We start from the raw sequence: 27,528 nt of genomic DNA, 5'->3' as shown, positions 1-27,528 counted from the left end.
CACCCATCTTGTCTCTCTAACATGCCCCATTAAAGCTGGAGTAATGCAGAAGAGGGGAGAAGAAATCACAGAGCTACAGTATTTAGAAAGTCAGGGAGGCTCACAGCATTGCAGGATAAGGTTGTGGCGGAGACAGTTCAGAGGGTGTCTTTGACTGGGAGTAGGATAATGCAGGGGGATTCTGGTACTGCAATAACCATTGCAGGGGAGAGTGGAGATGGGAAGCTAACAGTTCTTCACCAGGCTCACCAAAGACAGAACAATCTTGTAATATTTCCTGTTTTCTATATCTTCAGCCTTTGCTATTCTCATAAGATTTATTCCCATGAGATCTGTTCTCAGAATGTTTCCAGAACAAAGAGGGTCAGATAAAAATTGGATAAACATCTAAGTCTCAGATGGGTCTTGATCTGAATGACTGACATTTGACCATCCTGGCCGGTACGATCTTTAGGAGCTCAATCCAGCAGCCCTTATTTGAACAAAACTCCTAGGATTTCAAATTGTCAAAAAATATTCCAATGCAAATCTTGCGGATTTGGCCCTGTTAAAAGGTTCTGAATGTAACCTTGATGATGCAGGTTAAAACATGAGGATGTTAGTTTAGTTATTTTTTTAGAAACATATTTTCATGCGCCTTTAGAACCTATGGAAGTCATTGAACTGACAGTCCGGACAAGTAAAGCTCTCTATTTAGTCAGAGAGCAGTTGTAACATGGGGAGTAGCAGCGAAAGTACTGGGGGATGGAGGCTATGGAACTGGTGGTTTTGTGGCAGAGGGGGAGAGAATATTTTTTACCCAGGTAGCATCAAATGTATTGGCAACGGAACACTTTTGAAGGATTCCTGTGTTCAAATGTTGGCAGCAGATCGCTTGGCTTTGCCACAACATTTAAAAGGTTTTTTTTATGTCTATAATTTTCTTGTTAAAAAAATAGAAGAAAATGAAAGAGCCGTTTCCTCTGATGTTTCTTTACCTCCATGAATGAGTTGTGACTTTTTTTCTGTTTTTATTTTTGTACTGCAGTGTTTATTCCTACCACCTTCCAACACATATTATTTTAGAGATTTGATACCATCTAGTGTTATTGCTGGCTTTTCACGTCTTACACTTATCAAACAACTACAGTCAGCGACATGTCAAAGTTCATCTAGGCATCACGTCAATAGTGAAACAAAACCTGTACCCCCCCACGCCCGTTATCTTTATCTACACACCCCACAGCTGGGTGGTGAAATTCATAGCTGATCCAAAGGGTTATCTTCTTTTACTCTCCGGAGGCTCAGTCTATTCCCCAGTATACCTGTCATTATCACCTACTGTGTTTCCAGCCTGATTTATTTCAGCCACTGTACCAACTGGTTTGATATTACTAATAACAACCTAGCATCCTATTCTAGCTGGTGTTTATGAACAGCCTGGGTAAAATCCTGGCCCCACTGAAGTCAAAGACAAAACGCCCATTGACATGGAACTAATATTTCACTCCACGTTTCTGTTCACTGGATCAGAAGATAGTTCTCTTTCCAATCAACAGGAATCAGTGCAAATCCTTTTTAGATATCAGTAGTTGCTTGAAAAATTGAGTTTTCCAGAAGGATATTTTTATGTGTTTTCCACACAAAGACTAAAAGAACAAGAAAGAGCCAATCACCATGAGAGAACACAGTCTGTTTGTCTCTTTGGACAGTCTGAACTGAGCTCAAAATACCAAAATGTTTGCTCAGCTATGCACAATGGAAGACTGCTTAGTAATTTAAAGGGGCAGTACACTGAAAATAAAGCACAGCCCAATGTCATAGCTAGATACAGCACATTCATGCATTGTTTCTTAAAACGTATTTAGTGCTCATGAAAGCCAGTGAATTAGCAGCTCTGGAAAGTCATGTCCTCTGTTCAGCCACAGAACAAGTACAGCATCATCAGTGGCTCTTCTCCACAACCCCACACCAATCTGCCTCATTTATGACTTAGAGCAAATATTCCTTGGGGTTAATGAGTGATTCTGGCTCTGTGTTCACTCAGACTGTGGCCTCTCGTCTGAGGCTACCAACAAGGGTGTCAATTACGATGATAGTTTATGTGGCATGGACACCTGCCTGCTCGGAACTAGACTGGGACCACCAATGTATTTCAGTTAAGCCACTTAACGGCCATGAAATAATGACCTAGAGGTGAAGGGATTCATATCCTGTTACCAATCCCAGAACAATCTACTCCCCTGAGAGAACTTTATCCTTTGAGGATTAAGTGCTCCATTGGGGTGGGGTGGGGAAATACATCACTTAACATTTTGTGTTACATAATTAAGCACATTTTTCAGTATTTAGGTTTATTTTATCACTAATTACTTTTCAACTTGAAAAATGATGCATTTTTAATATTAAACACACTGCTTCAGTACCATTGAAGCTGAGATACAAACTACTAGGGTTCTGAAAGGCCAAATTAAGACTCAATTAAAAAAAATTTACAAGTAAAGTTGTAGGAGCTCGATTTAGAGAGGTGCGTCACACCTCCAGTACCCACTAACTATTAAGGGCAGTTGTGGGTATTCAGCATCTGGTAATGACAGTCTCCCATAGGCTTTTGTGATTGACACAAACTAGCATATTCAAACTGAAGATTATTATCTTGTTTATAATTCACATAATTAAAAATTAAAAGGTGTAAGCAAGAGGGGGAAATATACAGAGATGTGAATTAAGAAAGAGAAATTCATTTTGACTTTCCTAGAAACAGTAGAATAAAGCCTGGAACACACTTTTCCTAGAGCCTTGGGAGGTGCATCTTAAAACTCCCTGTTTTTAATGAGAGTTGAAGATTCAGAGGATTTCAGCACTAGGTCAATCATATGAACCCAGCCCAGCTCAGCAGCTAGTGATCAAAAGTTACCGTGCAGTGGCTCTTCGTTGGCCTATATAAAGCAGCTTGGTGGCCTCAGTTTCTCAGTGGAAAGGTGTTCATCTCACTAAAACCACTGACAATGCCCTTTTAGCACTTCTGCTGAGGAGAGTAATTTCCTCTCTCATTCCTTAGAGGCACTCCCCTCCAGGTCAAGATTTAAGCATGCGAGCTGGGTGGTATAGGGGAAGTGCATTTTCCCCTGCTACTCCTGCTCTGCAGCTACAGAACTTCAGTTTGCAGAGCTATCAGTATGGATGAATGAGGCAGTGATCCATCGGGGTGCATATATATGCCTTCAGTGGAATTTGGCAAACACAAGATACTACATGTATATCCAAGGTTTTAGAAAAATTACATATTATATTTATCATTTGAGAAATAGCACTCTTGAATTAAAGACTACTTCAGGAATATGCATAAGAGAGCAAAGTTACAGTTGCTTGCACAACCTTAAATTTGTCCTTTCCTGAATTTTGAGTACTTTGCTGTGTAAATTCAATATTCTTTTTATTTGGGGTTTAGTAGGGCAGCTGCCTTTTCCTTAATCCATAATGGAGACAGCAATCTCATCCCCTAGAAGGGAAGGGAGGGAAGGAAATGCTTCAGTTTGCTCTGCAGTGACCTATATGGCCAGTCTTCAAGAAATATAGGTGGATGTAACAGTATTCACTGCAGTCAGTGGATAATGAACACTTCTGCATGACAAAGGTACGGCTTTTCATAGCTCTGACCCATGTTATGTGCCTAGGGCTAGGAAACAGAGACCAGTTGCTAAGGGTATGGCTACACTGCAATGTAAGACCAGAGTTCAAACTCATGGTCAAGCCTAACGCCTCTCCCATCTACACACAAATTGTGCTAACCCAGGGCTGAGCTACCTAACACAGGGGTGGCGGGTCTGAGCTGGAGTCAAGCTGGGACTCAGGGTTTAAGCCCTATTGCTTCGCAGTGTAAATGTAGCCGCACTGCAATTCATGCTCTGGCAGTCTGCCAAAAGTAAACCACAATCCTACAGGCTGACTTTGTTTGTCCTCTGGACAGTCAAGTTTTCTCATACTGCACCATGAATAAAGGGCTAGAACAACCACATTTCAGGAGTGTGCTAGGAAGTCTGGGATATGGTCCCAGGTTAGAAAATTGGACTGGGGTCTGCATACAACAATGTGGACGCTGGAGCCCGGGTTCGGGCCCAGGTTAGAAAATTCTTAACCAGTGTAGATGCTCAAGCCCTGGGTTCTCTAACCTAGGATCTACTGACTCAAGTTCCACTAACCCTAGGCTTACACTGCAATGTAGATATACCCTTAGTAGCATTCCTGTAAATTGCTCCTTTATTACAGTAGGCTCTGAGGGGAATATCAAGCTACCCAACTAGACCTAATTAAAGGAAACTGCAATACTGGACCTTGGGTAACTGAGTGACAAGACAGAGGGAATAGTGGGGAAAATCATCAAGAGAGGACGACACAAAGAAAAGAGATAAACTTATGAGAGACTGTAGAGAGACAGTAGGAATGGAGAAGTCGGTGGAGCAGGGTAGGAAGAGATGGCCTTTTAGTGCTTTCCTTCATTATGTATTGCTAATTTATAAATTAACCCCCTAACGTTAACCATGACCAGCTAACACATTTTAAAATGATTGTCTTTGTCCATAAGAAGGGCAACATTGCACTTAATGTGTAAACTGAAATATGCCAGTTAGATACTGTTAACACCACGCATTTTCCCAATGTGCACAAGACCATATTCTTCTGCAAAGAGTCCTGATGTCAGTTAAAAGCTTGACCAACAGATAACACTTATAGAGAAGCCTGAAACTCATATACTTCAGATTCTTGCACATTGCCATAAGGAGTAGGCTCAAGCACAGGGAAAGAAGCAGCCCGCGGGTAAACGTGTTCAACAGGTCTAGACCATTTCGAGCTTTGTAGATGAACAAACACCTTGGGCCCCTATGCAGAGGCATACAAATATGCATTAGTATTATCTGTTGCAACGAGAGCTTATAGGAGCTCTCCAAGGGTAGGCCCAAGCAAAGTACACTGTAGTGATACAGAGGTTACAAAGACATGGAAACATCAATAACAGAGAGGAACAATCACAGCCTCTGGGCCAACCGCAAATGAGAAAAGGCAATGCATGCCACTGCCCTGCTGTCACCCAGGAGCTGAATCACAGTAATGGATCCAATATGACCCCAAAACTTATTTAGTCTTCGCTTTCCATGACTGTTCATTTCCCTTCTACTCTCTCTCCCTTTTGTTCTATCTAGTCTGTTTGGTTTCAGTTTTTCAAAAAATGCCATGACTTTCGTTTTCTTTTTAAATAAAAATATCTGATTTTTTTTTTCCAAAAAAAAAGTAAAAAGTGATCTCTTTCAGCCACTTTGAAACAAAAAGCACTTCAAAATTTTCCTTTCAAACAGGTTTTCATTTTTAACCCGCTCTCGTGTGTAGGCAGCAGGAAGAGCCGTAGTGAATCCTGCCCTTTGCTCTAAAGTCAGAACCAGGATAGGGACTTGCTGAAGTTACAGGTTTTGTCAATAAAGTCCTCCTGAGTTCTGGAGCTTAAAGCCCCTCATGGGAGCAAATGACATTAGACATCACACACACACACACACACACTCAGAGCACTAACCTGGGGGCAGCTACTCCATTCACCTCCATCTCCAGTCCAATGACATCTACTGGTGTCCATCCTTTTCTCCATGCCCTCAAAACACACAAACACTTTCTTTGCCTGTAAACTAAAGAAAAGATTCAGGTATACATTGAAGATATGGCAATGGGATCCCTATACAAGATTTCCTTGACTGACTCAAATAATTCATTTGATTTATCGTTGTATTTCCCTTCTGTAGGAAAATACCTTTGCCATTTAGCTTAAGCTCCCTACAGTTTTGAATGCTTTAGAATTTTGTTAACTTTCATTTCTAGCAATTAGAGATCTTAAACTTTCTTTAGTTTTTTTGCTTATTTTACCATATTAGCAGCTGAAATCTGCATGTGCCTTTTAAATCCAGCATGTATTCTGTAGTTACTTGCACACACGACATGCAATACACACATACACTCACACACCCTATCCTCTAGTCTCTTTTTATATGGAAATTCTAAGTCATGAAGAGATGTTTACCACCAAACCAAAATATTATAAATCTATATTAAAAGCCAGTCCCCTGTGAGTGGTTTGGATTAGCAATGTGTTTTCTGAAGTGGCCTACAAACCTAGAATCCAATCCATATTCCTTGTCCTAATAATGGTCTAATGGAAAAAATGTTCACAAAATTCTTAAGGGTTTTCTGCTTTTCAATTTCTCCCCCTCAGGTGCTTTCTTCCCAGGGGACTGGCTCTTTTAAAAACAAATCTAACTGTGAGTCTTGTTTTCCCTAGAAAATCTCCAGATAAGCACAAGGTGAAATCATTTTTTTTTTCAATCCGAAGCTAGTTCTTTATATCCTTGACAGTGTTTTTCTTCTTTTAAATTAAAGAGGGAGTTTGTAAACCTCTAAAACTCTAAAGGATTGAATTGCAACTCTGTCTAGGAAAAAACATAGTTTAAGGCAAAGCTTACAACATAGGATAAGAATGTACTAGTTTCCCACGTGCAGACAGTAATGGACTTTTCAACACAAAGTAGGATCTGGTACATTAATCTGACAAGTTCATTTGCTCTGTGTCTGGGTGTGATCACCCTAACGTTAGAAAGATTTTGGGAGTGTTAATTAATACACGTCATGTGTACAGTGCTGGGGAAGGGAAAGGAAAAATGTGCCATTTTCCGTTACATACCATCACATCCAAATTTAGAGGTGACAGAGTTAAATTTCCTGGATTCTCAGAAACGGGAATCAAACATTTGTCAGGCAAATTGGATGTATTCAAAAAGCATCTGCTTTAATTTACTTTAAGTTTTATAAATGCACTCTGTGGAAGAGAGGCATCCCCAGATATTCTTAATATATGATGCTCTGTTGCACTTCTGTTAGCATAAATACTACATTTCCACAGTACCAGTGCAAATCCCCAGTGTTGCTCAGAGCTTTCTTAACATGTTTGCATAATTGTGGGGGTTTTGAGCAAAAGCTGAAGGTAAACGTCGTTCATGCCTGACCTGCTAGCCTTCACAGCTGAAATGTATTGGAAATCACTTCTGGCACTGAAAAGGTTAATTGTCTCCTGCTGTGAAGTAGAAGCTGAGAAAAGGATACCACATTTGGTGGAATTATAGTAAATGAGGTTTTCTTTATAGCACTGCTCATTCTCAACATGGTGAAAGGGCATTAGTTCACAGTCACTTTCTCTGGAATTATCAAATCTGCTCAGGAAGCCTTCATTAGGATATTAAACAAGACTTAATAAGTGAAAGTGATTTGCATTGCTGATAATCGTGTGCATTAATCAAGCAAGCTTCTGTCTCTGCCTCTGCAATATGTTTCATGTTCCATTGTAAAGCCTCTTTAATTCTGGGGGGCTTCTTAAAAGGGAAACGTTACATTTAGAAAGCCATTTTTAAAATGATTTACTTAGCAAAAATCACTATAAATAACGTTCAACTCACTCCTCAGCTTTAACCATCAAAATAATTAATAATGCGGCGTTTGAATCAGGGCTATGGACCAGATGTGTTCTCATTTATCAGGCATAGATTGCACGTATTCTAATAAATGTGTTTTATTCTGAATAACATTTGAAACCAAATAACTACATTTAGCACTTTAATCTGAAGTTACAATTTTAGGTAAAGGCATTTATAATTTTCATTGCAGGAACATTATTCTATAGACAGTGGTAACATATACAATTGTTAATGAAATGATATGGCAAATATCCCTTGCAGTTCAGTGAACTCCATGGTAAAACTAGATAAATTACTATTACATGGTGATGCTTATTATATGTGTTGCACAACAATTTCTACTTACACCAATCACCTATTATGTTGTAGTTTATATTTTGCACTTCTCAAAATCCTTCCATGCAAGGATCTCAAAGTGCATGTAAATCTGTTCATTAACACTCACAAGACTCCTGTGAGGGGGGTAAATGATGACCAGTTTATAGGTGGAGGAATGGAAACACCAAGAAGTGAAACAGGTTGTCTAAGGTAGCACAGGAATGCATTGCAGACACAAGATTAGAACCTAGAAGGCCTGACACACAATCTGCTCATGTAACCACTAGACAACACTGCACATCAGTCATTTCACTCCACTGTCAGATAACTGTACAAGAAGCAGAAAAAAGTGAACGTGTTGAAATATTCCATTCAATGAAGTAAGACACCAGGATTGGGATATTTTTAACATTAAAAAAATATTGATTTTATCATTCATGAGCAAATGATTTATTTTGGAGGTAAAAATAAAAAAATCAAAGGCAACTTTAAATCACATCTTTTCATGATAATAAGCAACTGCTGTGGAAACAGGAAAGAGGCATTAAAAAATAACAAATTTACAACATTATTCTTATTTATATTGCAGTAGCCAGTCAGGGTTGGTGCTATCCATGAAGGTATCTAGGCACCCAAGTCCATTTTTTTAGGCTCCACTATGATCCACAAAACTCCAGTTTGGCCGTCACCTAACTCTGCAGTTGCCTAAACTCACTCAGCCCCTAAGCTTTTGCCTCTGCACATGTGCGTTGCAGCTGGGCGCATATCTCCCACCTAAGCCCCGGACCGATTCGCAAACCAGGAAAGATAAGCATTTGGCCGCCTCGGTCACGTCGGGGAGTGCGATAGTGTAGGCATGCTCAGAAGCTGCCTACAGGATCAAGCCCCTCGACTACGTTCTCACAAAATAGTATGGGGAGGAAGGGGAGAAGGATATCCCTTATAACCTTGAGCCTCAAGGCTAGGGTACTCACCCAGTACATGGGAGATGCCTGGATCAATTCCCTGCTCCTCCTGAAAGGGAGATGAACAGAGATCTGCTGCCATTTGGGTGGCTGCTCTAACCACTAAACTATGCAGTCATTCCAATTCTTTCACTGACCCAAATAATATTTAATTATTTAATTAAAATGGAACAACTTCAATAGGAGAGATTGAGGGAGTGCCACATCAGACTAGTCCACAGCCTAGTGGTTAGAGCCACTCACGTGATAGGTGACAGATCCCTGTTCACATCCCTTCTCCCATTTGAGGGGTAGGGAGGACATGAACTGAGGGTCTCCCACATCCCAAGTGAGTACCCTATCTATCTGGTTCTAAGAGAAATCCTTCTCTGCTCTACCCCCCAGTCATTTGATTTTGAACCCTGCATGTGACGTAGGCATCTGGCCACCTATCTTCCCCATTTGTGGGTCACAAAGCAGAGCTAGGCACCTTCCTGCAGCTAGGTTCTTAGCTCCATGACAGGGGCAGGGCTTAGCACACACTGTGTAGTACTGGGACAGGTGGGTCTAGGCCCTCCCCCTCAGGCATGGGGGAGCAGGCATTGCACCCACACTGTGAGGACTGGGGACAACAAATGAAAAACCAGGAACGGGAGTGAAAGTTAAAGGTTAAAAATCAGGGCTCCAGAGGGCAACACTGAATGGAGAACCCATGACAGTTCCCACTGCTCCTCAAAGATCTCTAAGGAGTTAGTGGAAACTACGCAGAGGATCTCTGCCCAGATGCATGATCGGATGAGAGACCAAAAATAGGTCCCAAAGCCACAGAGCACCCACTCCGTCCAGCTTCCTACTCCTGGTATGACAGATGGCCAGTTTGGCCAGTGCCAGGAGGAGGCTGATGAGGGGCTCTCCCAACTTTGTGGGGCCACAGATGGGGTGTGCATGAATTTGGAGGTGCAGGGGAAAGTGCAGCCAGAACGACAGTAAGAGATCCTGAAGGAGCCAGAAGAGGGGCTGCAACCTGACACACTCTACACGGAGACCCTGAACCACATCTATTTTGGCACAGAAGAGACAGGTGTTGGGGGAATTCGTGAACCATGCCAGGTACACATCTGTGCTCACAGCTCCATGGAGGAGCCACCAACTAACATCCCCAGCAGGCTGTGGAACCAGAATGGAATACAGACTGGCTCACCTGGGTTCCTTGCCCGCTGCAGGTCCTCCCACTTAGTGTCAGAGTGGGATACAAGGGCGAGGAAGTGGCTGGCATGAAGCAAGAGTCTGTACAAATGTTCTCTAGGAGTGGTATAGAGGCGGACCAGCTTGGTGTCATTCAGCCAACTCAAGTGGCATGTTGGGAGCAGCCAGGAAGACTAGTAAGGCCTGATGATGAATTCCAGAGGGTCAGGGGTGAGCTGGGAGCACCCTCCCATATGACCCACTTGAGAAAAGCAAGAGAACCAGGCGGCAAGGATGCCCTCACCTCTTGGAGCTCCATGACGAGCGATGCTGCCTACTGTGCTGGCTTTGTGGATCTCAGCCTAAGGCACCTATCTCTCCCCATTCATTGTATAGGAGCATAGGCACCTAACTCAGGATTTGCAGATCACAGGGTTGTTCCTGTGATTTTCTAGGTGCCTCAAAACTCAGTGTGGCAATGCCTAAGTCTCTTCATGGATCTGGGCCATTGTACTATGCACTGTAAACACACTACACTGGCCCCAAAGGCCTGACAACTGAAAAAGAAATAGGAAATAATCCCAAACAAAGAAGGAATGGAAGGGATACAACAGACAAACAAAAGTCTTATTGGCTGACTCGCGTGGCTGGGTCCTTCCACACTCGCAGAGCCCTACTGAAGTTAATACAGTTGCAAGGATCACAGGCACAAACAACCAGGGTGATGGCAGGCACCAAGCATGCTAGTTATCTCTCTGTTTTATGCACCCTTGGCTGTAGCTGGCCCTAACTGCTTTTAGGAAGGTGCCCCAGGGCTCTGAGGATTTAGCCCGCCTCCTTAAAACAGCAGCCACCAATTCCCTGTACTTCTTGTGTGTAGCTCTTGATACTGTTCTGCTTACTGCATCTGGTGCCAGTTACATTCTTCTGTAACTTGGGAGCATCACTTAAGAGGCCATCACAAAAATTAAGTCTATGCTAATTCCTGGAGGCTGAAATTTTTATTGACTTTTTTTTTAAGGCTATTTGCTGGAGACCTTCTGTGCATTCCCTCAGGCTGAGCACACTGCCTCAATGGAGCTAAAGAGATGATGATTTTATAAAGTTGTGGTGATCCAATTCATTCCAGTGACCTGACACCTGCATTATGTACCCTGTTTAGTGTCAGAGTGGGATACAAGGGCGAGGAAGTGGCTGGCATGAAGCAAGAGTGTGTACAAATGTTCTCTAGGAGTGGTATGGAGGCGCTTTTCTCAACTTTGTGGTTCAGTAAGCTGCTGTAGCTCAGATGCAATCACTTATTTAAAGAGAAGAAGACGCGATTCCAGGGGGTGTTTTCTAGATACCAAGTCTAGAGTTTTGTATCTCTATCTGAACACAATTTTCTGTTTCTAGAGAATATCTGAACCAATCACCACACATTGGTGCCTTTCTCTTTTAAATATCAGTGTATACCTACTCCACAGAAATGCCCCGGAGAATACAACTGTGCCCCTAAAATTTGTAATCAGTTAAGAGGTTCATTCTGGAGATAACTAAATTAGCCTTTTTATTTAAGCTTTTTCTAATAGCCACACAAACACAACAGCTCCTCTACATAACTACACAGGCAAGTTAAGGAGTTTGTTCCACTAACGATAACCATCCCCACCAATATGCTTGCCAGGAAGCATCCACACTTTAGACAGAGGCCAAGTTTTTCAAAAATAGCAGCCTGAAGCTCAGCTCTTTAGTCCATGCTTAGGTGTCTGAATAAGATGAACCATATTTTCAAGAGGGTGTTGAGTATTTAGGGCATTAATACGCTCTGGACATTACAGCAGCAGAGCTACGGTGCTGCTGCTGTAGTATCGTATCGAAGAGACTTGCTACAGTGGCAGAGGGGGTTTTTCCATTGCTGTAGTTTTAATCCACCCCCTTGATAGGTGGTAATGAGGTTGACGAACTGGGGAACTGGGTTTATTTAGTCTTCAGAAGAGAAGAGTGAGGGGGGGATTTGATAGCGGCCTTCAGCTACCTGAAGGGGGGTTCCAAAGAGGATGGAGCTCGGCTGTTCTCAGTGGTGGCAGATGACAGAACAAGGAGCAATGGGGAAGGTCTAGGTTGGATATTAGGAAAAATTATTTCACTAGGAGGGTGGTGAAGCACTGGAATGGGTTACCTAGGGAGGTGGTGGAATCTCCATCCTAGGAGGTTTTTAAGGCCCAGCTTGACAAAGCCCTGGCTGGGAAGATTTACTTGGGGTTGGTCCTGCTTTGAGCAGGGGGTTGGACTTGATGATCTCCTGAGGTCTCTTCCAACCCTAATCTTCTATGATTCTGTGACGAAGAATTCTTCTGTCGATTTAAACTGGGATCTAAGACGGGGGTTTAACTACGTCAGCTTAACTACGAGTCTCCAGGGTGTTTGTTTTTCATACCACTGAGTGACGTACCTGGGTCAGCCTAAGTTTTAGGTGGAGACCGGGCCTAGAAGCTCTCATTTAATTAAGGGGTAGAGTCCTGCATGAATATTGTGTGTTCTGATGTAGTGGCAAACCTGGAACAAGAAAGTCTTTTGATTACCTCAACCAAGGAAAGAATGCTGGGGGCACAGATAGATAGATCTGTGTTCAGGGTGTGCTATGCGTGACTTTTCTGGATAGAGTTACCCTTAGGGCCAGGGATCAATAAGCAAAGACAGGCACCACCCTGCCGCCCAGGCTTAGGTTCCTATCTCAGTGAAAGGGTTGAGACTTAGGACACCCCCCTGTCACCACCATCTCCCATTGACTTGTTTAGATCGCTCCCTGGCTAGGATATGAGCTTTTTGCATTCTCAGGTACCTATCGCTCCCTATGTATTATAAGCAGCTATTATATAGGGAGCCAAGGTGCCTAAATCAGGTTTTATGGATCACAGTGTTGTTCCTGTGAATTTCTAGGTGCCTAAAAGTTAGGCACTGCATCACAATGCCTAAGTCCCTTTGCTGTCTTGGGCCTCAGAGCCTTTCGCTATGTTTATTCCATGGCCACTATACCGACATAGCTATGTTGGCACAGCCTCCTAGGGTATATGCAGCCTATGCAGAAAGAAGGAGTTTCTGTCCGTGTAGGAATACCACCTCCTTGAACAACCTTAGCTATGCACTTTTCCATTGACACAGCTGTGTGTACACTGGAGGTTAGGTTAGCATAGCTTCGTCGATCAGCGGTGTAGCTTTTTCATAACCATCTGTGTAACTGTCTGTAAATCAAAGAATCAATCGAGGGCAGGCATTAACACCTTCCAGGATACCACCTGCCACGTCAGCTCTACCCATCCTCCCTGTACAGCTTAAAATGTTGACACCCTGAGTTCTCTCCCACATAGACAGACATAATGCAGGAGTGGAGGAATGGGGGCACAATGAGGAACATAAACTCTGGAAACTCAAGGGTAAAAGTAGAATTATGCAGGCCAAAAAACAATTTGAAGAGCAACTAGCAAAAGACACAAAAAATAACAACAACAACAAAAAGTTAAGTACATCAGAAGCAAGAAGCCCCCCCAAACAATCAGTGGGGCCACTGGACAATCAAGGTGCTAAAGGAGCACTCAAGGAAGACAAGGCTATTGCAGAAAAGTTAAATGAATTCTTTGCATTGATCTTCACTGCAGAGGGGATGAGGGGGACCTCAGGAGGTCATCTAGTCCAACCCCCTGCTCAAAGCAGGACCAATCTCCAACTAAATTATCCCAGCCACGCTTTGTCAAGCCTGACCTTAAAAACCGCAAAGGAAGGAAATTCTACCACCTCCCTAGGTAACACATTCCAGTGCTTCACCACCCACCAAGGGAAAAAGTTTTTCCTAATATCCAACCTAAACCTCCCCCCCACTGCAACTTGAGACCATTACTCCTTGTTCTGTCATCTGCTACCACTGAGAACAGTCTAGAGCCATCCTCTTTGGAACCCCTGTTTAGGTAGTTGAAAGCAGCTATCAAATCCCCCCTCATTCTTCTCTTCTGCAGACTAAATAATCCCAGTTCCCTCAGCCTCTCCTCATAAGTCATGTGTTCCAATCCCCTAATCATTTTTGTTGCCCTCCGGTGGATGCTTTCCAATTTTTCCACATCCTTCTTGTAGCGTGGGACCCAAAACTGGACACAGTACTCCAGATGAGGCCTCACCAATGTTGAATAGAGGGGAATGATCCCGTCCCTTGATCTGCTGGCAATGCTCCTACTTACACAGCCCAAAATGCCGTTAGCCTTCTTGGCAACAAGGGCACACTGTTGACTCATATCCAGCTTCTTGTCCACTGTAACCCCTCGTTGACTCATATCCAGCTTCTTGTCCACTGTAACCCTTAGTTTTCTGCAGAACTGCTGCCTAGCCATTCAGTCCCTAGTCTGTAGCACTGCATGGGATTCTTCTGTCCTAAGTGCAGGACTCTGCACTTGTCTTTGTTGAACCTCATCAGATTTTTTTTGGACCAGTCCTCTAATTTGTCTAGGTCCCTCTGTATCTTATCCCTACCCTCCAGCATATCTACCACTCCTCCCAGTTTAGTGTCATCTGCAAACTTGCTGAGGGTGCAATCCACACCATCCTTCAGATCATTCATGAAGATATTGAACAAAACCAGCCCCAGAACCAATCCTTGGGGCACTCTGCTTGATACCGGTTGCCAAATAGACATGGAGCCATTGATCACTACCCGACAAATCCGAGCAACTGGCCCAGATTGAGGTGTCAATAGAGGGAGTTTTAGAATGGATCGATTAACTGAACATTAATAAGTCACCAGGACCAGATGGTATTCAGCCAAGAGTTCTGAAGGAACTCAAATATGAAACTGCAGAACTACTAACTGTAGCATGTAACCTATCATTTAAATCAGCCTCTGTACCAGGTGACTGGAGGAAGTTAATTCAATATTGATTTATAAAAAAGGCTCCAGAGCCAATCCTGGCAATTACAGGCTGTTAAGCCTAACTTCAGTACTAGGCAAATTGGTTGAAACTATAGTAAAGAACAGAATTATCAGACACATAGATGAACACGTAGGGGGAGAGTCAATGTGGCTTTTGTAAAAGAGAAAACATGCCTCACCAATCTATTAGAATTCTTTGAGGGTGTCAAAAAGCACACGGACAAGGTAACCCAGTGGATATTTAAAAAAAAAAGGCCAAAAAGCTAACAGACTGTTAGGAACCATTAGGAAAGGTTCATAATGCTACTCTATAAATCCATGATATGCCCACACCTTAAATACTGATTTGCAGTTCTGGTCACCCCGTGTCAAAAAAAGATATATTGGAATTGAAAAAAGTACAGAGAAGGGCAACAAAAATTATTAGGGGTATGGAACAATTCCCATACAAGGAGAGACTAAAAAGTCTGGGACAGTTCAACTTAGACAAGAGACAACTAAGGGGAGGGAGTTGATAGAGGGCTATAAAATTATGAATGGTGTCGAGAAAGTGAACAAGGAAGTGTTATTTACCCCTTCACATAATACAAGTATACCCAAGGAAATTAATAGGCAGCAGGGTTAAATAAAACATAGGAAGTACTTCTTCACACAATGCACAGTCACTCTGTAGAACTGGTGTCAAGGGGATGTTGTGAAGACCAAAAGTATAACTGGGTTCAAAAAAGAAGTAGATAAGTTCATAGAGGATAGGTCCATCAATGGCTATTAGCCAAGATGGTCAAGGAAGCAACTCCATGTTCTTGGTGTCTCTAAACCTATGACTGCCAGAAGCTGGGACTGGATGACAGGAAATGTATCACTCAATAAATTGACCTGTTCTGTTTATTTCCTCTGAAGCACCTGGCATTGGCCACCTTTGGAAGACAGGATACTGAGCTAGGTGGACCATTGGTCTGACCCAGTATGGAAGTTCTTATGTTCTTATGAAACTGTTATAGGGGAAGGAGAATGGAAGGGGGGAATCACAGAGAGCTCCTGCCATGGGGTAAGGGGGAGACACATGGGGTAAGGGGGAGACACAGAGTCCCTGGCATAACAGAAATGGTGGGGTAGTTACAAGGAGTCCCTGAAATAGAGGGGGATGGGAAGGTGGCACACATGAAGACTATGGGGAGAATGGAAGGATGCAAGGAGACCCTACTGTGTGCAATGAGCTCAGCCACCAGAAGCAATGGAGATGGCCACCCTTTAGTTTTAAACCCACACCATCATTGTTTTAATAAGTGCTCAGGGAAGGAGCAATTGTAACAACAGTCCATAAGGCCCTCACCTGAGGACCCTGGTGCAAAACTCTCAAACTTAAAGTCCATAAAACAAAGACTCTGAGTCAGGTCAGGCTAGTCTCCAGGAACCTGAGCACAGATACCTGTATATCTTCTACTTCCCTCCTCATTGATCACCTGTTAGCTTCCTGTTCGTGTTTAAATATCCTAGCCCTAGGGAAAGACAGGAGCCTCTTTATTTACCCCAGGCTGTCTTGGTTCTAGGCTTTAGCCCATCCCTTAAATGGGTAGTACACTCTTTTACAGCCCATCTCTCCTACAGACAGCAGGGTGGATCAAGCCCATATATAGGCAGACCATTTGTCTGTTTTTAAGCTGGACAATCCTGATTTTGGAAAAGTTTGTCCCTGTCTGTTACCTGATGTGGCTTTGTCTGGTATCTTCCTGGAGAATGGCATTTTGCAGAATGCACCACCCAACCGCCACTGGGTCAAGCAGGCAGGAGTGGTCACATGCCATTCTGGAAGTGCCAGAATGTCCAGATGCATCAGTGGCCTGCCTACCCATATACAGAAAAGTGATTACACAACCCTGGAGCACAAACACTAAATATATAGCCCCAAACTTTTCAACATTTCAACCAAAACTTCTTTGTTTTGGTTTTCACCAAGAAGGGTGGTGGCGATTGGACGTCTAACATAGTGAATGCCAGAGAAAATGTGGTAGGATCAGAGTCTAAAATAGGGAAAGAAAAAGTCAAAAATTACTTAGACAAGTTAGATGTCTTCAAATCACCAGGGCCTGATGAAATGCATCCTAGAATACTCAAGGAGCTGACTGAGGAGATATCTGAACCATTAGCAATTATCTTTGAAAAGTCATGGAAGACGGGAGACATTCCAGAAAACTGGAAAAGGGTACATATAGTGCCCATCTATAAAAAGGGAAAGAAGGACAACCCGGGAAATTACAGACCAGTCAGCTTAACTTCTGTACCTGGAAAGATAATGGAGCAAATAATTAAGCAATCAATTTGCAAACACCTAGAAGATAATAAGGTGATAAATAACAGTCAGTTTGGATTTGTCAAGAACAAATCATGTCAAACCAACCTGATAGCTTTCTTTGACCGGGTAACAAGCTTTGTGAATAGGGAGGAAGTGGTAGTTGTGCTATATCTTGACTTTAGTAAGGCTTTTGATACTGTCTCACATGACCTTCTCATAAACAAACTAGGGAAATACAACCTAGATGGAGCTACTATAAGGTGGGTGCATAACTGGTTGGAAAATCATTCCCACAGAGTAGTTATCAGTGGTTCACAGTCATGCTGGAAGGGCATAACAAGGGGGGTCCCGCAGAGGTTTGGTTCTGTTCAATATCTTCATCAGTGATTTAGATAATGGCACAGAGAGTACACTTACAAAGTTTGCTGATGATACCAAGCTGGGAGGGGTTGCAAGTCCTTTGGGGGATAGGATTAAAATTCAAAATGATCTGGACAAACTGGAGAAATGGTCCAAAGTAAATAAGATTAAATTCAATAAGGACAAATGCAAAGTACTCCACTTAAGAAGGAACAAGCAGTTGCACACATACAAAATGGGAAATGACTGCCTAGGAAGGAGCACTGCGGAAAAGGATCTGTGAGTCATAGTGGATCACAAGCTAAATATGAGTCAACAATGTAACACTGCTGCAAAAAAAGCAAACATCATTCTGGGATGTATTAGCAGGAGTATTATAAGCAAGACACGAGAAGTAATTCTTCCGCTCTACTCCGCACTGATTAGGCCTCAACTGGAGTATTGTGTCCAGTTCTGGGTGCCACATTATAGGAAAGATGTGGACAAATTGGAGAAAGTCCAGAGAAGAGCAACGAAAATTATTAAAGGTCTAGAAAACATGAGCCTATGAGGGAAGATTGAAAAAAATGGGTTTGTTTAGTCTGGAGAAGAGAAGACTAAGAGGGGACATGATAACAGTTTTCAAGTACATAAAAGGTTGTAACAGGGAGGAGGGAGAAAAATTGTTCTTCTTAACCTCTGAGGATAGGACAAGAAGCAATGGGCAAAAATTGCAGCAAGGATGGTTTAGGTTGGACATTAGGAAAAGCTTCCTAACTGTCAGAGTGGTTAAGCACTGGAATAAATTACCTAGGGAGGTGGTGAATCTCCATCATTGAGGATTTTTAAGAGCAGGTTGGACAAACACCTGTCAGGGATGGTCTACATAATACTTAGTCCTGCCTTGAGTGTAGAGGACTGGACTAGATGACCTCTCGAGGTCCCTTCCAGTTCTATGATTCTATTATTCTATCAACATACATCTGGAGGGAAAAATCAATAAATTAGAAGATTCTGGCCTCTGAGACACAAGAAAAAGGCAAGTCTGAAAAACTTTGGCCCAGCTTTGCTATTAACCTTGTAGGAAGCTCCCAGGAATCTATACAAAATTTCACCTATAATGAAGATATTTCAAGGTTGGAATAATGTAATCAAATAATATAGACTGTGTAAGGACTTTGGCAACAGCTTTCTATATCACCTGCAATATTTTAACAGCACAGGCCAAAAGAGCCAATATGAATGAATAGCAATAATCAATCTTAGAAATAACAAAAAGCAGTAATCAACATCAGCCTGGTCTTCTTGTTGAGCAAGTCTCAATCTTGTTACAATATTAAGATGATAAAAGGAAGCCCATTTTATGAATGAGTTTGTACAAACATTGTCATGGGTTTCTGCCCCCACCCATCCCCAACTTCCTTAATTTGATTGATTGCCAATTCCTATTTAGTGGCCCAGTTGCGTAGCAATCCTGCTTGGTAAATCAACTTCTTTAGCAGCCCCATTCTCCTCCACACAGGTGCCTTCTGAAAACTGCAATAGATGATAACTCACTAGTAATTTCTATAATGATGTGCCAGTAGTATTGAGATACGTGTCTTCTTGCTGGAAGCACTTGGACAGCTTGTCAGTGTCTGTTATGTTACCATGTCACATCACATTCTATGTGACACAGCCTCCAGGGCTGCATATCTGGAGGTTCATGAGCCCCTCTCAAGTGGTCATTACAGGGTATGTGGAGCAATAATATTTTTTGTCACTTCTGAGGTAGAAAAAGTAGGTTTAGATTTAAAAACAAGAAAACTGAAGTCAGAGACTTTGCTGTTGGTCAATATGGTCAGCGTATATCAACAAGGACAAAGAATATACTTGCGGTCCCTCATGACAGGCTTACACAAGAATCCAGCAATCAAACACAATTGTAATCTGGCATGGTAACTGTCTCATTTGTATTAGTCTTTCCCGCCCTTCGCCTTTTGATCTTATGAAAGTCCTTTTGATGAACCTGAAGTAGCATCCTCAATCTGCAGATCTTTGCGTTTCCCACCAGTATTGTCACTCTTGCATCCTACAACTTTTTGGTTGATGAGGAAAGAGGAAAATTGTTCAATAGGAGAGAAATAGATTTTCCAATCAACAGAAAATTAATAAATAAATACTAATGTGGAAGCAGGGAGCAGATTCTCCTCTCACACCAGTACGAATCTGAAGAAACTCCATTAATGTCAGTGATATTACATCTCTATAAAACTGATGTAAGTGAGAGGAGAATCAGGCCGAATCAATTCTTCAAAGTAAGCAATACTGTTTGTATGACAGTGGCTTAGTAGAACAGTAATAGAATCCACCTTCCTATGGGAGACCATCGGCATTCAGATATCTCAGAATTGAGTGATAAGAAAAAGAAAGAAAGAAAGATGACATCGTTGGTTTTTTATTTTGATATATCTGGGCCAAATCCAGAAGACTTTTCTTAGTTGTTTCTCAGTCCTTACTCAGACTAAATTCCGACTGAAACCAAAGGGAGAGGTTTGTATCACTAAGGCTTAAATAAAAACTGTAAAGATTCTGAGGTCTGGTTCATATTGATAATAATAGTTTGTACTGCTATAGCACCCATCGGACAAGGACTTCAAACTATATTATATATTGAAATTAACCTTCATGACACCTTTGGTAAAACCAAATATTATTACACCCTTTTAAAGATGGGCAAACTGAGGCATGTGCAGGTTAAGGGACTTGTCCCAGGCCACACAATGCCTCAGGCAGTGACAGAGTCCAGAATGGAACCTAGAAGATAAGACTTCCAAATCCCAGCTCTGTCCATTAGATAACTTTTCCCCTCAGATATAAAGGCTGATTTTTCTGGTCTGCACTACCTTTAATGCACCTATTACTGGCCAAGCCATGAGTAGCACAAGCTTCCCGCCAAATAATAGATTCCAATATGGCAGATGCTAATGAAAAGTGGATATGACAGAAGTGAGCGACCTCACCAACCTTGGCGGTGGAAAGACAGTAATGGATACTCCACGTGCACTTTTCTGAGGGTTTCTGTTCCAGAACCTCCATCACTAAAAGAAAAATGTGCTTTTCAACAATTTTTTTTATAGAAGACACTTTTCTTAAATGAATGTATAACATGATTTTCACCACATCCTTCCACATCTCCTCTTTTCCCATGGATCAGAACAACAGGAACCAGATGCTAAGCCAGAAAGGACATTGTTCCACCTGCAACATCTGGCTCTTTGGCAGCCCATATGGGAAGCTTCAAAGTTGCATCTCTGCCTCTCACGTGGTTAGGCTGCTGGTTGGCTGCTTTATCTTCTTGGATGTAATTTTCCTTTGATTCACCTATAACTCTGAGGAACTGATGCATTTGTATCCATTTTGAATAAGGTTCTATACAAATGCTTCATTTGATCTCTAGGCAGATCCTTTTATTTCTTCTTATATGTTCTGTGCTTTAATTTGTGCTCTGGCTTTACCGCTGCTCAGATTCAGCCTGGATGATACTTGCATGGATACTGCTGGTTTTTTTTCTCTCTTACTTGAAATTAAATACCCAAGCTCTTTGCCATATAAAACAATGAATAAATGTAATGAATAACACTTTCCTGGGTATATTCTACTGGTACAAGGCATTTTTTAGAGGAGGGGCTGCTGTCCCCTATTATTTACACTCTGGAATCACTCATTTCCACTGAACCTCAATGCTTCTTCTATTAGATTTTTTCACCCCCCCGCCCCGTTTCTTGTACGTATTATATCAAGTAAATAAAACATTAAAGTAACATTGATGTGAACCAGAAAAAGCAAGAAGATTGTGAGTTAAGAATGGCACCTCACCTTTAGCATTGCAGCCCAGCGAGACAACCCTCAGCACAGCTATTTCCGAACACTTTTGTATGGCTATCCGATTTATTGCACTCAGTGCAGCATGTATGATTACCTGCCTCATGGGCAAGTGGTGTGTGTGTGTGTGTGTGTGTGTGTGTGTGTGTGTGTGTGGTGCAGGCAACTCATGGCCCTCAGAGACAGAGCACGGGCTCTTGAGGCCAGGGTAGGTGAACTGGAGGAGCGAAGGGAAACAGAGTGTTACATAAAGGAACTTTTTCAGGAAATAGTAAAGTGGTCTCACCTCTAGTCCGACAGCCTCTGGGCTGTTGAGGATAAAAGTCTCAGGGCAGGAGAGCATCAAGTTGGAGCGGAGGGAAACAATCCCATAGTTGGAACCCACTTTCCAGATGATATCATGATATCCTCTCGCATTGAGGATATCCCTCCAGGAGAAGGGACCTCAGTTATTAGGAAGAGACAAGAATTAGTAGTGGGGGGATTAGATTATCAGAAATATAGATAGTTGGGTTTGTGATGACCGGGAGAACTGCATGGTGAACTGCCTGCTGGTTGTGAAGGTAGCAGATCTCACGAGACAGCTAGACAGACTTAAGTGCAGTTCTGGGGAGGAGCTGGGGATCATGGTACATGTAGGTACCAATTGTGATGCTGGTAAACCAGGTGCCAACTCTTGCCAATGCTTCAAGCCTCAGCTGACCACTGACAAATTCATTGCTGAAAAGCAGTCATTTTCACATGTGTTAGTATGGTTTAGATGGGTACTGGACGTATAACAATGTGTTTAGACTTTATGAAATGCTTGTAAGTTGCTGCATGTATTAATTTCACTTATAATATCTTTGTCACATGCTATAAGGTAACAAGTAAATTTTTGTTTTGTAACTGGAAAAACTGGTTGTTCTGTAACTGTGGACCCAGTCAGGAGGTATCATCCCCTGCCATCAAGAAGGTCTATCAAAACTAAATGGGCCATTATGGGACATCACAATACAAAGACTTTGTTAATTGCCCCCATACACCCATGAAGAAGCTATGTACAAAAGGGCTCATCCCATCAGCTGGAATTCTGGAAGAAGGAAATGAAAATAGCTGACAAGAAAATTTTTCATCTTTTGCTGTTTGGACTCTCCCAGGGCCAGAGATACAAAACAGAAGCCGAGTCCCCAGGGTCAACCTGAGTTGTCCCTAAAAGACATTCAGATATGACAGATTACTACAAACCATAGACTCTAATTCAGGGGTCTCAAACACGCGGCCCGAGGGGCTATTTCCTGCGGCCCACCAAGCAGCCCATACACCCCCCCGGCCTACCTCCAGGCTGGGAAGAGGCGGGGCAGGAGTGGGGCCTCATGGAAGGGGTGGAGTGGGGGTGGGGCCGGGCGCAGTGAGGGGGGGTGTCAGTGATGCTGCCCTTGGGTCAATGCACTAGTCCTCAGGTGGCCCTCGTGGTCATTTGAGTTTGAGACCCCTGCTCTAATTCATTTGTAGATAGATATAGATATATGTCTGCCTGGTTTAACTTTATAATAACTCTCTCATTTCTTTTTTCAATCAATAAATCCTTAGATAGTTTACTATAGGATTGGCTACAAGCATTGTCTTTGGTGTGAGATCTAAGGTACAAATTGACCTAGAGTAAGTGACTGGTCTCTTGGGACTGGGAGAAACCTGAATATTTTGTGATCTTTGGTGTATAGCAACCATTTATCACTAAGTCCAGCTTGGTTGGTGGCAAGATAGACTGGAATGCCCAAGGGGACAGTCTGTGACTCCATGGTGAGACTGATATAGTGTTTCAGGAGTTCACAGATATTGTTACTGGATTGGTGAAATCTAATTATGGAACATACAACCAGTTTGCGGTCTCTGCCCTGCTTCTTGACAGTCTGATCTGAGGTTGGCACTCACTGTCATGAGCCACTCCCGACACCATGACACCAGTGACATAGGGAAAGGTAGGAGAAAGATCCTGGAGGCCAAATTTAGGTGCAAGGTAAGAGATTAAAATCCAGGAACGTCATGGTAGCTTTCTCTGAAAAGCTTCCAGTTTCATGCACAGGGCCAGTCAGACAGGCAGAACTGCAAGGTCTTAGTGCATGAATGACACGGTGGTGTAGGGAGGAGGATGAAGGACTATTAGGAACAGGGAAAACCTTTGGGGAAGGAGTAGCCTACACAGAAGAGATAGGCTCCCACATTAACCAAAATAGAAACATACTGCCGGCACATAAAAGAGTTTAGATGACTTTTTTAAACTAAGGGCTGTAGGAAAGCCAACAGGTAAGGAGCAGCACGGTTTGGGCAGAGACATGCCTTAGGGATAAATTTATTAAAAGGGCAACTATACATCCTACTACAGAGGTTAGGAAAGAAGCTGGAAAAGTACAGAAGGAGCAAGTAAGGAACAATCAAATGTAAAAGGGTCCCATTTAAACATACCATATGAAGGCAAGCAACTAAATATTGACAAAATGTACAAGTGCTAGCATATAAATGCTGGAAGTCTAAATATTAAGTGAACTAGAGTGCCTGGCATTAAATGAGGATATTGATCTTATAGGCATCATGGAATAATAATAATCAATGGTACATGGTAATACCAGGGTATAAAATCTATAGGAATGACAGTAGGTAGTGCTGGTGGGGGAGTGGCATTATATGCTAAAAAAATAGAGTCAAATGAGGTAAAAATGAATCAAACAGTACCATAGAATCTTTATGTATAGAAATTCCATGGTTGAATAATAAGAATATAGCAGTAGGAATATAATACCTACTGACCAGAATAGTGGCCGTGATTGTGAAATGCTAGGGGAGGTTCAAGAGGCTACAAAGCCAGTAAACACAATAATACTGGGTGATTTCAACTATCCTCATAGGTACATGTCAACTCAGGATAGGATGCAGAGATAAAATTTGTAGACATGATTAATGACAGCTTCTTGGAGTGGCTAGCCCTAGAACTCGCAAGGGGAGAGGCAATTCTTGATTTAGTCCTAAGTGGTGCACAGGATCTGGTCCAAGAGGTGTGTAAAGCAGAACCTCTCAGTAATAGTGACCGTAATGTAATTAAATTTAGCATTCTTGGAGGGGGGAACAGGAAATGTCAAAAAACACCACACCACACACTTAATTTTTAAAAGGGCAACTACACAAGAATAAGGATGTTAGCTAGATGGAAATTAAAATGAACAGTCACAAGGGTAAAATGCTTGCAGACTTAAAGCACCATAATAGAGGTTCAGGCTAAATGTATACCCCGAAACAAAAAGGACAGTTGGAGGACCAAAAAAACGTTGCCACAGCTAAACAGCAAAGTAATGGAGGCTGTTAGATGCAAAAAGGCATCCTTTAAAATTTGGAAGTAAATCCTAATGAGGAAAATAGGAAGGAACATAAATTCTGACAAGTAAAATGTAAAAGTATAATAAGGAAGGCCAAGAAAGAATTTTGAGAAGGAACTTGCTAAAGACACAAAAACTAACAGTAAATTTTTTTCAAGTGCATCAGAAACAGGAAGCCTGCAAAACAGGCACTGGAGCTACTAGACAACAAAGATGCTAAAGGAGCACTAAGGGAAGACAACTTTTCGGAAAAGTTAATGAATTCTTTGCATTTGTCTTCACTGCAGAGGGTGTGCAGAAGATTCCCACACCTAAGCCATTCTTTTTAAGAACATGAGAACATAAGAACAGACATATAAGGTCAGACCAAAGGTCCATCCAGCCCAGTATCCTCTCTTCTGACAGTGGCAATGCTAAGTGCTTCAGAGGGCATGAACAGAACAGGTAATCATCAAGTGATCCATCCCCTGACATCCGCTCCCAGCATCTGGCAAACAGAGACTAGGGTCACTTCAGAGCATGGTTTTGCATCCCTGCCCATCCTGGCTAGTAGCCATTGATGTACCTATCCTCCATTAACTTATCTAGTTCTTTTTTGAACCCTGTTGTAGTCTTGGCCTTCACAACATCCTCTGGCAAAGAGTTCCACAGGTTGACTGTGCGTTGTATGAAGAAATACTTCTTTTTGTTTGTTTTAAACTTGCTGCCTATTAATTTCATTTGGTGACCCCTATTTCATTATTTACTTTTTCCACATCAGTCATGATTTTATAGACCTCTACCATATCCCCCCTTAGTCATCTCTTCTACAAGCTGAAAAGTCCCAGTCTTATTAATCTCTCCTCATATGGAAGCCATTCCATACCCCTAATCATTTTTGTTGCCATTTTCTGAACCTTTTTCAATTCCAATATATATTTTTTGAGATGCGGCGACCACATCTGCACGCAGTATTCAAGATGCAGGCATACCATGGATTGATTCATATAGAGGCAATATGATATTTTCTGTTTTATTATCTATCCCTTTCCTAATTATTCCCAACATTCCGTTAACTTTTTTGACTGCGGCTACACGTTGAGTGGATGTTTTCAGAGAACTATCCACAATGACTCCAAGATCTCTTTCTTGAATGGTAACTGTTAACTTAGACCCCATCATTTTTATGTATAGTTGGGATTATGTATTCCAGTGTGCATTACTTTCCATTTATCAACATTGATTTCTCATTTAGCTGACAAACTGAAGAACTGTCTCAGATTGAGGCGTAAATAGAGGTGGTTTTGGAACGATTTGATAAATTAAACAGAAATATGTCACCAGGAGTAGATGGTATTCACTCAAGAGTTCTGAAGGAACTCAAATATGAAATTGCAGAACAACTAACCGTAGCATGTAACCTATCATTTAAATCAGCCTCTGTACTAGGTGACTGGAGGATAGCTAATGTAACAGATATATAAAAAAGGCTCCAGAGGCAAACCTGGCATTTACAGGCCAGTAAGCCTAACTTCAGTTGGTTGAAACTATAGTAAAGAACTGAATTATCAGACACATAGATAAACACGATATGTTGGGGCAAAGTCAACATGGCTTTTGTAAAAGAGAAATCATGCCTCACCAATCTATTAGAATTTTTTGAGGGTGTCAACAAGCATGCAGACAAGGTAATCCAGTGGATATAGTGGACTTGGACTTTCAGAAAGTTTTTGAGAAGGTCCCTCATCAAAGGCTCTTAAGGAAATTAGCTAGCCTTGGAATAAGAGGGAAGATCCTCCCATGGATCAGAAACTGGTTGAAAGATAGGAAGGAAAGGGTAGGAATAATTGGTCAGTTTTCACAATGGAGAGAGATCAACAGCTGGGTCCTCCAAGAATCTGTACTGGGACCTGTGCTGTTCAACATATTCAGTAATGATCTGGCAAAGGGAGTGAATAGTGACATGAAAAAGTTTGCAGATTATAGAAATTATCCAAAACAGTTAAACCCAAAGCAGACTATGAGGAGTTACAGAGGGAATCTCACAAAACTGCGTGACTGGGCAACAAAATGGCAGATGAAATTCAACATTAAAAAGTGCAAAATAATGCACATTGAAAGAAAATCTCAACTATACATGCACAACGAACGGCTCTAAATTAACTATGAAAACCCAAAAAAGAGATCTTAGAGTCACCGTGGATAATTCTCCCTTCCGCTCAGTGCACAGCAGCAGTCAAAAAGGCTAACAGTATGTTAGGAACCATTAGGAAAGGGATAGAAAATAAGACAGAAAACTATCATAATGGCACTATATTTATCTATGGTGTCCCAACACTTGAATACTGTGTCCAGTTCTGGTCGCCCCATCTCAAAAAGGGTATAGTGGAACTGGAAAATGTTCAGAGAAAGACAACAAAGATGATCGGGGTATGAAATGACTTCCATACGAGGAGAAACTAAAAAGATTAAGACTGTCCATCTTAGAAAAGGGATGACTAAGGGTGCATATGGTAGAGGTCTATAAAATGAACGATGTGGATACAGCGAATAGAGAATCACAAGAACAGTACGGCAGTCTATTTTCAACAAGATTAGGGAAGCTAAATAATTCTCTATTATCTTTGATTGCGCTCCAGACCTCTCCCAAATGGAACAAATGTCTCAGGTATTAAGGTATGTTGGGGTTTCAAAATGTGGAGCAAAGGTTGCTGAGAACTTTGTAGATTTCATTAATATTCACCCCAAAACTGAGGAGGGTATTATGGAGGTTATTTTCAAGAAGATGAAAAAAAGGACAGTTTAGATATGGCTGATTGCAGGGGCAAAGCTGTAACTACTGAGCCAACATGGCTGCAGCGTACAAAGGTGT

At 42.0% G+C, this 27,528-nt stretch overlaps 1 long non-coding RNA gene across 1 annotated transcript in view; it reads right to left on the bottom strand.

The window, feature by feature from the left end:
* The window catches only part of LOC125634947 (uncharacterized), a 193,325-nt gene that overhangs the window by 154,650 nt on the left and 11,147 nt on the right, over nucleotides 1–27,528 (bottom strand). Inside the window, exon 3 of the long non-coding RNA XR_007356092.2 lies at nucleotides 5,546–5,654. This is a non-coding gene — a long non-coding RNA (uncharacterized LOC125634947). The remainder of the gene's footprint in view (nucleotides 1–5,545; nucleotides 5,655–27,528) is intronic.

Source organism: Caretta caretta, chromosome 3 (assembly GCF_965140235.1).
Source record: "Caretta caretta isolate rCarCar2 chromosome 3, rCarCar1.hap1, whole genome shotgun sequence".
NCBI lineage: Eukaryota > Metazoa > Chordata > Testudines > Cheloniidae > Caretta > Caretta caretta.
This window is presented reverse-complemented; position numbering and strand designations above follow the sequence as displayed.